Raw genomic sequence first — 10,629 nt, 5'->3', positions numbered from 1 at the left:
AGGCAAATGTACCGAGATTCCAGTAGGGCCTCTGAAAGGGGCGGGTTGGTGTGAATTAGAGGTCGACCGATATTGATTTTTACAGGCCGATACCGATATATCGACACACTCACAACGTCACAAGGCCGATAACCGATATCATAAGCCGATTAATAGGGAAGGAGCAGAGAACAATGTCACCAAAAATATTATATATTACATTAGGCAAGATGGCACTTGTTCATGCCAGAGAAAGCTGAACAACAAACGAGAAAACTGAAATCAAAAAGAATTATTGCTCAATTGTGCACATTCGTTGAAATTTGGGATAACCCAAAAAGCAAAACATGATACAGAATTGCAGATCAGTCCAGAAAAGGTAGATTAGATAGTAATGCAGGCAGCATAGTTTCTCTGCATGCTCACTCAGTTGAACTCGTCCTGCAAGGGTAAATCTGTCATATATCGACCTTTGCGTCATCGATTTCTTGAGATTGAGAACACGGAGCATTGAATTTCCAATATTTTTGAAATTTTTTGAATTATAAAATATCGGCCTTCATAGGATCATATCGATAATCGGGAAAGCTCTAAAGCAGTGGTTCTTAACCTGGGGGTAATTAGTAATCACCCCCAAAGGGGTGATTTACCAATTTTCGGGGGGGTAATTCAAATTGTCATTTCTTATTATTCTTATAGCGCTGCTCTGAAATATTTTTCAAACGTAAATATGAATGTAGGCTAACATATATTTTTGCGAGCTTGTAGGCTATATATTTAGTTTCACTTAACACACCATGCCTGCTGTGATATCATAGTAACCATAACCAATAGTGATTATGAATAATAGGTTCGAATGTAGTTTAGTATATTGCTTGCTTGCTATTGTCCAATTTATTTTGGATTAGTGCTGTGCTGATCATTGTTACGCATGCTGGCAAATTTAAAGACAATAAGGTGCGTCTAAGTTCAGCTTTACACCTATAATGCAGTAACAATATCGTAGAAATATAGTTGTTAGTATTGAAAAGTGTAGTGGTCCGAAAAATTAGTAGTCCGAAAAATTAAGTCTGACATCATCAAAATGCCTTCAAAGAAACGATGGGAAGATATTGGAACCTTTTGGGTTCGCCTTCAAATGAATAACCAATCTTCATCATAATAGCGCTGAACTTTCTGCTTGAATTTCCTTCAACTAATGCTATGAAATAGGATTTTCTGCAATGGTATCTATCAGAACGAAATAAGTTTGCTATTGACGGTTGCATGAGATGCTGTCTATTATGGTCCCCTTTGCCTAGATGTGACCACTTGATAACACAAAAACAGCATCAACCTTCCCATTGACTTGATATTTTTAAGAGTCATTTCAGTGTACATTATGACGTCACTTTGTGTGTTGTTTCACAATCAACCCTACCTGGGCCCTACCTCGCCCAGACATTGCTTCATTGATCATTTGCCACCATTGTTTAATTTTTTTTTCTATTTTCCTTTAACTAAACATTTCTTTACAGCCAGACTGTTCAGAGTCAAGTGTACCTGTTTGATGCTGGTGTGATCAGACTAGATGACCTCCACGGTCTTATCGATCATTCCTATCTAATACCGAATACTGTGCACGCATATTTTCTGTACCACCATCACTGCCGTTTGTTATGTATTTTGGTTCGATGAAAATAAAGACTCTCTCTCTCTCTCTCTCAATTCAGTGGAAGCGGTAATTTGTTATTTTTTGAAAAGGGGTAATTCTATCCCGCCACTTTCTTCTTGAGGGCAACGGTATGAAAAAGGTTAAGAGCCACTGCTCTAAAGCAACGATAATCGGCCATGTCGATAATCGGTCGACCGCTAGGAGATATGCTCACAAAAAGATAAATAATGTTCAAAATAAGGTCCGTCACCCCAACCCTGAAGCTCTGAACGAACTCAAGTCAGATTGCTTTGGCTCTGTTTATTCGCGCGTCCTTTCGCATAAGCCAATTAAATGAAATACTGCGAACGCACCTCAGCTGGGCCCTGAAAAGAACAATGCGCAATGCAGATTGCACATGCACATCCCTAATCAGCATGCTACAACAATAATAATCCAGATTCTGGTATCTCTAAAATACGGAAAAGTGGAAACAGCGCAAATGGATCCTAAGACTGGGACAGCGGAACCTATCGAATAATTATTCAATAACCTTTATAAAGGCTATGATGATTTTATTGATTTTTTTTTCAGATCGAAACACCACAAAATTGTGATACAATGGAAATATAGGAGGAATATAGGAGCAACTCAACAGAGTCGTCTTGCGGCTAGTTCGTAGTATGGGGAAATGCTTGTACAACATTTTTGTGCAGAATTCGAACCCTGCAAAACCGTGCAATACGGCTGATCTCATCTGTACCTTTACGTACCAATTTATCGCCTTACTACCGTAAGCATCGAATTTTGCGAGTTGATGAACTGTATCGCTTCGAAGTATCAAAAGTTGTTCACAAATGTTTTTCCAATAGTCTCCCTCCTGTGTTTGATGACTTTTTCATACCTGCTAAACATGTCCGTTCCCATTACACGAGATCTTCGTCTAAAGGAAACGTCTACTTACCCCAACCCAATAGCAACCTAACTAAGAGATCTATCGGTTGCCGGAGAACCCGGCCTTTGGAGAACCCGTCCCTACCAACCCGGCCCTTGGAGAACCCGGCCCTTGGAGAACCCGGCCCTCGGTGAATTCCTCGGGAAATTCAGAAATTAAGTGTATTCACAAGTATTAATATGAATTAATAAAGTAATAATGTTATTATCAACTGATTTGTCGGTCTTGTAAGGAGGTCAGGGCATGCGTAGGTCACGCAGTCACGGCGTGATCAGATCACGTGATCACGGATTGCGCAAGCGCCAAGCGCTGGAGAGAACGCGACGTTCACATATCGATCACGCGTGGTCGGCTCATTGTTGAATTGACTTGGCGAGAAGCAGACGTGTGATTTTCGAAAATATGGATATTAGGGTTGCCGGGGGTGGGATATTAGGGTTGCCGGAGGTGGGATATTAGGGTTGCCGGGGGTGGGATATTAGGGTTGGTTGAGGTGGGATATTAGGGATGCCGGGGGTGGGATATTAGGGTTGCCGGGGGTGGGATATTAGGGTTGGTGGAGGTGGGATATTAGGGTTGCCGGGGATGGGATATTAGGGTTGGGGGAGGGGGATATTAGGGTTGCCGGGGGTGGGATATTAGGGTTGGTGGAGGTGGGATATTAGGGTTGCCGGGGGTGGGATATTAGGGTTGGTGGAGGTGGGATATTAGGGTTGCCGGGGATGGGATATTAGGGTTGCCGGGGGTGGGATATTAGGGTTGGTGGAGGTGGGATATTAGGGTTGCCGGGGATGGGATATTAGGGTTAGGATATTAGGGTTGCCGGGGGTGGGATATTAGGGTAGGTGGAGGTGGGATATTAGGGTTGCCGGGGATGGGATATTAGGGTTGGTGGAGGTGGGATATTAGGGTTGCCGGGGATGGGATATTAGGGTTGGGGGAGGGGGATATTAGGATTGGGGTTGCCGGGGGTGGGATATTAGGGTTGGTGGAGGTGGGATATTAGGGTTGCCGGAAGTGGGATATTAGGGTTGGGTTGCCGGAGAACCCGGCACTTGGAGAACCCGTCCCTACCAACTCGGCCCTCGGAGAACCCGGCCCTTGGAGAACCCGGCCCTCGGTGAATTCCTCGGGAAATTTTGAAATTAAGTGTATTCACAAGTATTAATATGAATTAATAAAGTAATAATGTTATTATCAGTGGCGGCTCGTGACAATATCGGGTGGTGGGGCAAGGGCTGCAAGCGACATCAAGATGACGTCACAATGGCGTTTTCCAACGTAAACTAGTAACTTGGTGGTATGGTAACACGAACGACAACAGTGATTTTACAGTATGTGCCGCGAGAGGTCTGCTGGTGAGCTGTGACTTGAAGTGTGGTAACTGCGTAAACGGCGTGCGGAACATAGATTCGACACGGTTCATGTTCGCACTACACCTGACTAATTATCTGCAGAAATGGAAATGACTATAACTCGAGAGATTGCGTAAGCCTAACTGGAAAGGTCAACGAGTTCGAACACATACGTAATTGTTATCTCATAGATTGGACATTTCATATTGAATCCAAAACATCATTCTGAAGAACTACGGATAGCAGCCTCGGAAATTAGGTCCCGGTACAGCAGTGGTTCCCAACCTTTTTCGATCCACGTACCACTTCGAGGTTTTATGCAGTGCTCGCGTACCACGTACATAATTTACGCACGCCGTAGGCGGTCAAAATGTTTTCAACGTTTGTGACGTCATACTGAAGTATATAAGCTATGTGAGGTGTAATAACTAGGGCGATTTTTTTACCTAAAAATTGGAGGATTTTGACCTAAAAAAACTTGATTTTGACCAAATTTTGACTTCATGTACGCAAATTAGGTGTTTTCGCACATAATGTTAAAATTGTACTACTTATATTCATTTCTGGTGGAGACTGTCTGTCCTTACGAAAATGCGTTTTTGACCTAAAAACTGACAAATTTTGACATGAAAAACTTTATTTTAACGATATCTGGCCCAGTAGTTACACCACGTATTATGGTAGAGTTAATTAAAATTTGTTGTAGTACAACGAAATATACTTTCTTACATTCTCGGGTAGAAAGTGTTTATCCTTACTAATTAAGTAGCTAGCCAAGAATGGAGAAATACCGTTTAACAGCAGTAGTTGTTGGCTGGCAACACTGAAGCTGTGCGTACACTGCTGGTGCAACAACATGTTGCTTCATACTGTCAATGTTGTCATGCATCACAATTTTTCATCGTGCGCTTCTTGAAAAATAACCATGCAATGTCAAGCAGTCTTGCTTCAGTTAGGATATTGCGGTACGTTGAGCATAACACCATATCAAATGTCAACCTATATGTTTCGTTTAACAGTTTATGATCCACGATGAGCAGACAATGGACCCCCTACAACAGTAGGTCTATAAAGTGGGCTACAAGCTGGAAAATATCAAATCTACGATACAAACGAAATGGAGGGGTCCAAAAAATTTTGACTTTGTAAACAATTTTGACAATTTTATGACTTAACGCTCGATTTTTTAAAGCAAAATCGCCCTAGTAATAACAAATTCTAATAAACTAGGCCTTATCAGCCCGGGTTGATGAGATGCATGGAATTGTTTTTTCACCACTAGTCAAAAGAATTCAAAAAATTCAAAATCAACCCACCTGAACTAATAACTTCCTTCGGTCGAAAAAAAACAGAATGTACTCGCGTACCACCTGGAAGACCCTCTCGTACCACTAGTGGTACGCGTACCACAGGTTGGGAACCACTGCGGTACAGCATAGGAGATTTTGGCCTTGAGGCTGGAGACTGTCACACGACACATACGGCTTACGGTCAATATGTCTGCTGCAAAATCGCCTTTGGAAAATATATCACCGAATAAATACGTGATTGAAAGCCGAAAACTTGGTACACTGTTACATGAAATCATCGAGAAGTAGCCTCATGATCGTTTTCGGTATGATACACCGTCAAAATTAATACGAACAGACCAACACTGAATTTTGCGTAAAATTTACTGAGGAATAGGCTGATCAAGCGATCAGCTGTTAGCCGCCATCGAAAACGAAACAGCTATCGCGCTTGACAGGGGTGGTATTTGTAAGCAAATGGCCTGAAGGCCACAATTGCACGGTGAAATTGACATTGAAGAATATAAAATAAAACTAAATATTTGAATGCAGACCGAGGATGTTAGTAAACCGTTTCATGATATCATCATCTCATCAACTATCTCAGTATGGAACACAGTTAGCGTTAACACAGATGCACCGGCTTCTGCGTGAAATCCGCAATGTGTTAGGTAGGCTAAGTGTCAGATCAGCGCACATCTCTACCATACTCGACCTTGATAACGAAATTGCTGCCCGAATCATTGAGTACCAACCTTGAGATTTGGCACTGCGTTCGATACTAAAATCAAGACATACCATGCAAAAGCTCATGACGGATCTAGCTAAGGAGCATCGTTAAATCAATGGAGACCAATACCGGCTTTGCGTAAAATATGTTTGCGATAAATGACGAGTCAGCTCTCACTTGACTTAGGAAGCGAAATTACCACTAACATAGTTCAGTGACAAACTTGAAACTTGGTACAGCGTTCGATACTAACATTAAGACACACCGTACCAAATGTCATGACCGATCTCGGTATGGAACATCGTCAAAATCAATGGACACCAATACCGGCTTTTGAGTAAAATCTGTTTGCGATACATGATGGATCAGCACACACTCAACTTCGGAAACGGAATTACTACCCTAAACTTTGAGTAGAAACCCTGAAACTTAGGACAATGTTAAATACCACCATCACGACATGACATACCAAGTTTCAAGAATTATCATGGAGTGAAACACCATCAAAATCGACCTATACCAGCAAATATCGACTCAACGCATATGACGGTAACCGAGTTCAGATATAGATACGATTGTTACATCACACCTTAAGGGCAACTAGGCTATGTTGCCCCGGTTGCTCGGTAATTTTATGAATAGGAGAGAGTAAATCACCGTTTCTTTATTGTGCGCGGCTTTGAGAGAATAGACAGTGAAAGCTTGTTATGAGCGCTACCGGGGCATGCCCCGGCTAGGCATTCGCAAAGCGAAAACACGAAGAGAATTCGATTTTCGCAGAGACTTCGCTATATATGGGCATTTACAAGCGAAAGGACAAGAAGAATACGATTTTCGCTGTGATTTCGGTGCGTCTATAAATGGTCAAGAATTGTTATTGAACAGAATTTTAGGTGGGGCAATGCCCCAGTTGCCCTATAGGACGAGCCGCCACTGGTTATTATCAACTGATTTGTCGGTCTTGTAAGGAGGTCAGGGCATGCGTAGGTCACGCAATCACGGCGTGATCAGATCACGTAATCACGGATTGCGCAAGCGCCAAGCGCGGGAAAGAACGCGACTTTCACATATCGACCACGCGTGATTTTGTCGTTTTTATTTATATTAGATGTGATTTTGTCGTTTTTATTCCATTATATTAGATGTGACATTTACCTGATTCAATTGATTGTGTGAAGTTGGTCAGAGCAGGCTGTTAAGGGCAATGCAACTGTAGGGTTAGGTGGGGTAGGGAGACATTAGGGTTCGGGGAGTGGAATATTGGGTTCAGGTAGGATACTAGGGTTGGGGGAGGGGGGATATTAGGGTTAGGGTTAGGATATTAGGGTTGCCGGGGGTGGGATATTAGGGTTAGGATATTAGGGTTGCCGGGGGTGGGATATTAGGGGTAGGGTTAGGGTTGCCGGAGGTGGGATGTTAGGGTTAGGGTTAGGATATTAGGGTTGCCGGGGGTGGGATATTAGGGGTATTTCCCGAGGGCCGGGTTCTCCGAGGGCCGAGTTGGTAGGGACGGGTTCTCCAAGTGCCGGGTTTTCTGGTAATCTAGGGTTGCCGGAGGTGGGATATTAGGATTGCCGGTGAATACAAAATTTCCCAAGGGCCGGGTACACATTTCTTGCATTTTTAATTCAAAATTGTTCGAGGGCCGCATTCACCGAGGTCCAGAGTAGTCGAAAAACACCGTGAATACCACAACAAGTAGACCACGCGTGCTTGATATACAAAAATTCCCGAGGGCCGGGTTCTCCAAGGGCCGGGTTCTCCAAAGGCCGGGTTCTCCAAGGGCCGGGTTGGTTGGGACGGGTTCTCCAAAGGCCGGGTTCTCTGGTAATCGATCTATCGACTACTCGGGACCTATCATCTGGAATGCATTACCATCACATATCCGTGAATTGCCTTATAATAGATTCAAAAAAGCCCTACTTGATCACCTCTTGTCGTTACACTAACACTGTTGCCCTACCTCGCCCAGACATTGCTTCATTGATCATTTGCTACCATTGTTTATTTTTTTTCTATTTTCCTTTCCTAACTAAACATTTTTTTATAGCCAGACTGTTCTGAGTCAAGAGTACCTGTTTGATGCTGGTGTGATCAGACTAGATGACCTTCACGGTCTTATCGATCATTCCTATCTAATACCGAATACTGTGCACGCATATTTTCTGTACCACCATCACTGCCGTTTGTTATGTATTTTGGTTCGATGAAAATAAAGACTCTCTCTCTCTCACCTAATCACCATGAAATTTTCACATCTGTTAGGTGTCGCTATGCTCTATACGTCAAAAAGTCGAAAATGGTAGAATCGCGCCTGTCTGCGAAGAGCTCATGCACACTGGAGTTGCCGGCAATTCGCCACATCACGTCTGCGACAGGGTTGCGCAACTCCGCGAAAATTTTCCACTTTGTCGCGAGTTGCGATCGAGGACGAAACAGTTACTGATTGTGGTGTCTAACTTTCTATGTCATAGGGTTACCATACGTCCTCTTTTAAGAGGATTTGTCCTCTTTTTTGACTTTTTTGAAAGTGTCCTCGGAGGACGCCCATTTGTCCTCTTTTTTGAGATTTTGTCCTCTTTTTTGAAAATTTAGGTCAGATTTAAAGCAAATAGCGAGTGATATGCCGTAAATTAGCATAGAAGTGACGCTCCGGCGGGTTTTCGGAGTGAAAAACGGTGATTTTAGCTCTGGGCGGAAAAATGAACTTTTTTTTTAGTCATCCACCTAGCAATGCGGAAAGAAAAACGGTATTTTGAGCTCTGAGCGGGAAAGACGACCTTTTTTCTTTTTTTTTAGTCAACCGCTCACAAAGTGGGAAAAATTCACCGGTTTTTGAGAATTCATCTCCAGTTTTGCAAGTCTCAAATTTCTGAAAAAGTGTCCTCTTTTTAGATTTCCGAAATATGGTAAGCCTACTATATCACCACTCCAGTTTGTCCCTTTATTTCGTGTTCACCATCTCTGATCGTTGCAAGTCCCGCTTTGATATTTCCACCGCTCCCCTGCACTGCCCTTCACTATTTTATCAGTGTTTATATCATTTACATCATCACTCATGACCCTATTGTTATTGTCTCCTATATGCGTTCGCGCCCAGCAAACACTAGATATCTTTTGAACCGGTCAGGATATCTTTTTCTTGTCCGCTCATGTTCAAATCATATCTTGTGCATACCTTGTGCTGAAGTACAACTTAAATATATCTTTTTCTTGTCCAGTCATGTTCAAATCATATCTTGTGCATACCTTGTGCTGAAGCACAACTTAAATATATCTTTTTCCTGTCCAGTCATGTCCAAATCACATCTTGTGCATACCTTGTGCTAAAGCACAACTTGAATATATCTTTTTATTGTGCATACCTTGTGCTGAAGCAGAACTTTTTCTTGGCTAAATTTTGTCGAATGCTGAAAATCTATTTGTGAGAAATATCAAATTTGATTATTGCTTCCTATTATGGTAGAGTGGCGTTTATAAATGTATAGTAAATTATAATGAATATAATTTAGATACCGGGTTGCGTGGTTCGGTTCACACCGCATTGTCGTCTATACCAAATATTTCATCATAGAAAGTATGGGCCCTATAACGTTTGAAACTATCATTTCGCAATCTAGCAATAACCTATTTTACCTAGCAGCCCATAACGTGTCCTAATCTGGAAAAGTGGACTTTGACTATTTTTTTTAACGTTAGACCTGTTTTAGCAGACCACCGTTGAAACTATCTGGACAAAAGACATGAAATATATTTTCCGCTTTTTAGAAGTTGTATTTGTATTTTTCTTTCAATTACGAGTATTTACACGTTGAGTTTTAATCATAGTTTCAGTTCTATTGTCTGGAAAACATACATGTTGAAGTGTAAAAGCAACAAGCAAGTGTAGTAATGCCTTATATTTTCCGAATAGCCTATAAAGCTATACACTATACGGCATTTTTACCATCTGCCATATTTTTAATTACCGTATACTAATCGCGCAAAGTGTTAAAGCCGTATCGGACACAACTTCTCCGTGTTGCTCTTCGACCAAACTACGGGCCTTATAATATGGGGGAGGGTGTCGCATGTCATGATATTCTCCAAGACGGGGTGTTCTAGTAAACAGAGGATTAGTATCGCATTTCATATCAATACTATCATTTACATCCCATGATATGGACGACTGCTTATTCTGTCAAAAACAATGTTATCAGGTTGCCTAAAAACGTTACACACCAATTTTGGCTCCGTTCCAACCGATAGAAGCATTGCTATAGGAGACAAAATGTTTGGATTTATTAAATAAAATAATAAAGACACAGATTCTTCAAATTTTACTGGCTATAGCCTACTCCATGGAATTGTTGGGTTGTCGAGAAAAACGATGTATATAAAACTTGGGGCAATTCCAACCATTGGAAGCGAAGTTTATGCAGTGACAAATTTTGAATTTAATGACTGTGGGAGGTCTATGATAAATAATTATTATCAAATATTATCATCATTATAATCAAATAATTTGCGAGATTTTTCGTTTTTTGGGAACACAACAATTTTATCGAGTACCCAGTAAAAATTGAAATGTGTTATTTTTGAACAGCTGAACTGCACAGTTGCTGCTTCTCCTCCCACAAAGATGTCTCGTGGACCCAGTTTGAGAACCACTGTGCTGTGGTACACATTTTGAAACAGGACATTCTGGG

The 10,629-nt window shown here is 41.8% G+C and overlaps 1 long non-coding RNA gene across 1 annotated transcript in view; it reads right to left on the bottom strand.

Moving 5' to 3' along the window:
• The window catches only part of LOC145445470 (uncharacterized), a 153,681-nt gene that overhangs the window by 96,171 nt on the left and 46,881 nt on the right, over positions 1 to 10,629 (bottom strand). The window lies entirely within an intron of this gene.

Source organism: Botryllus schlosseri, chromosome 8 (genome assembly GCF_051294905.1).
Source record: "Botryllus schlosseri isolate E-star chromosome 8, Bs_hap1, whole genome shotgun sequence".
Lineage (NCBI taxonomy): Eukaryota > Metazoa > Chordata > Ascidiacea > Stolidobranchia > Styelidae > Botryllus > Botryllus schlosseri.
This window is presented reverse-complemented; position numbering and strand designations above follow the sequence as displayed.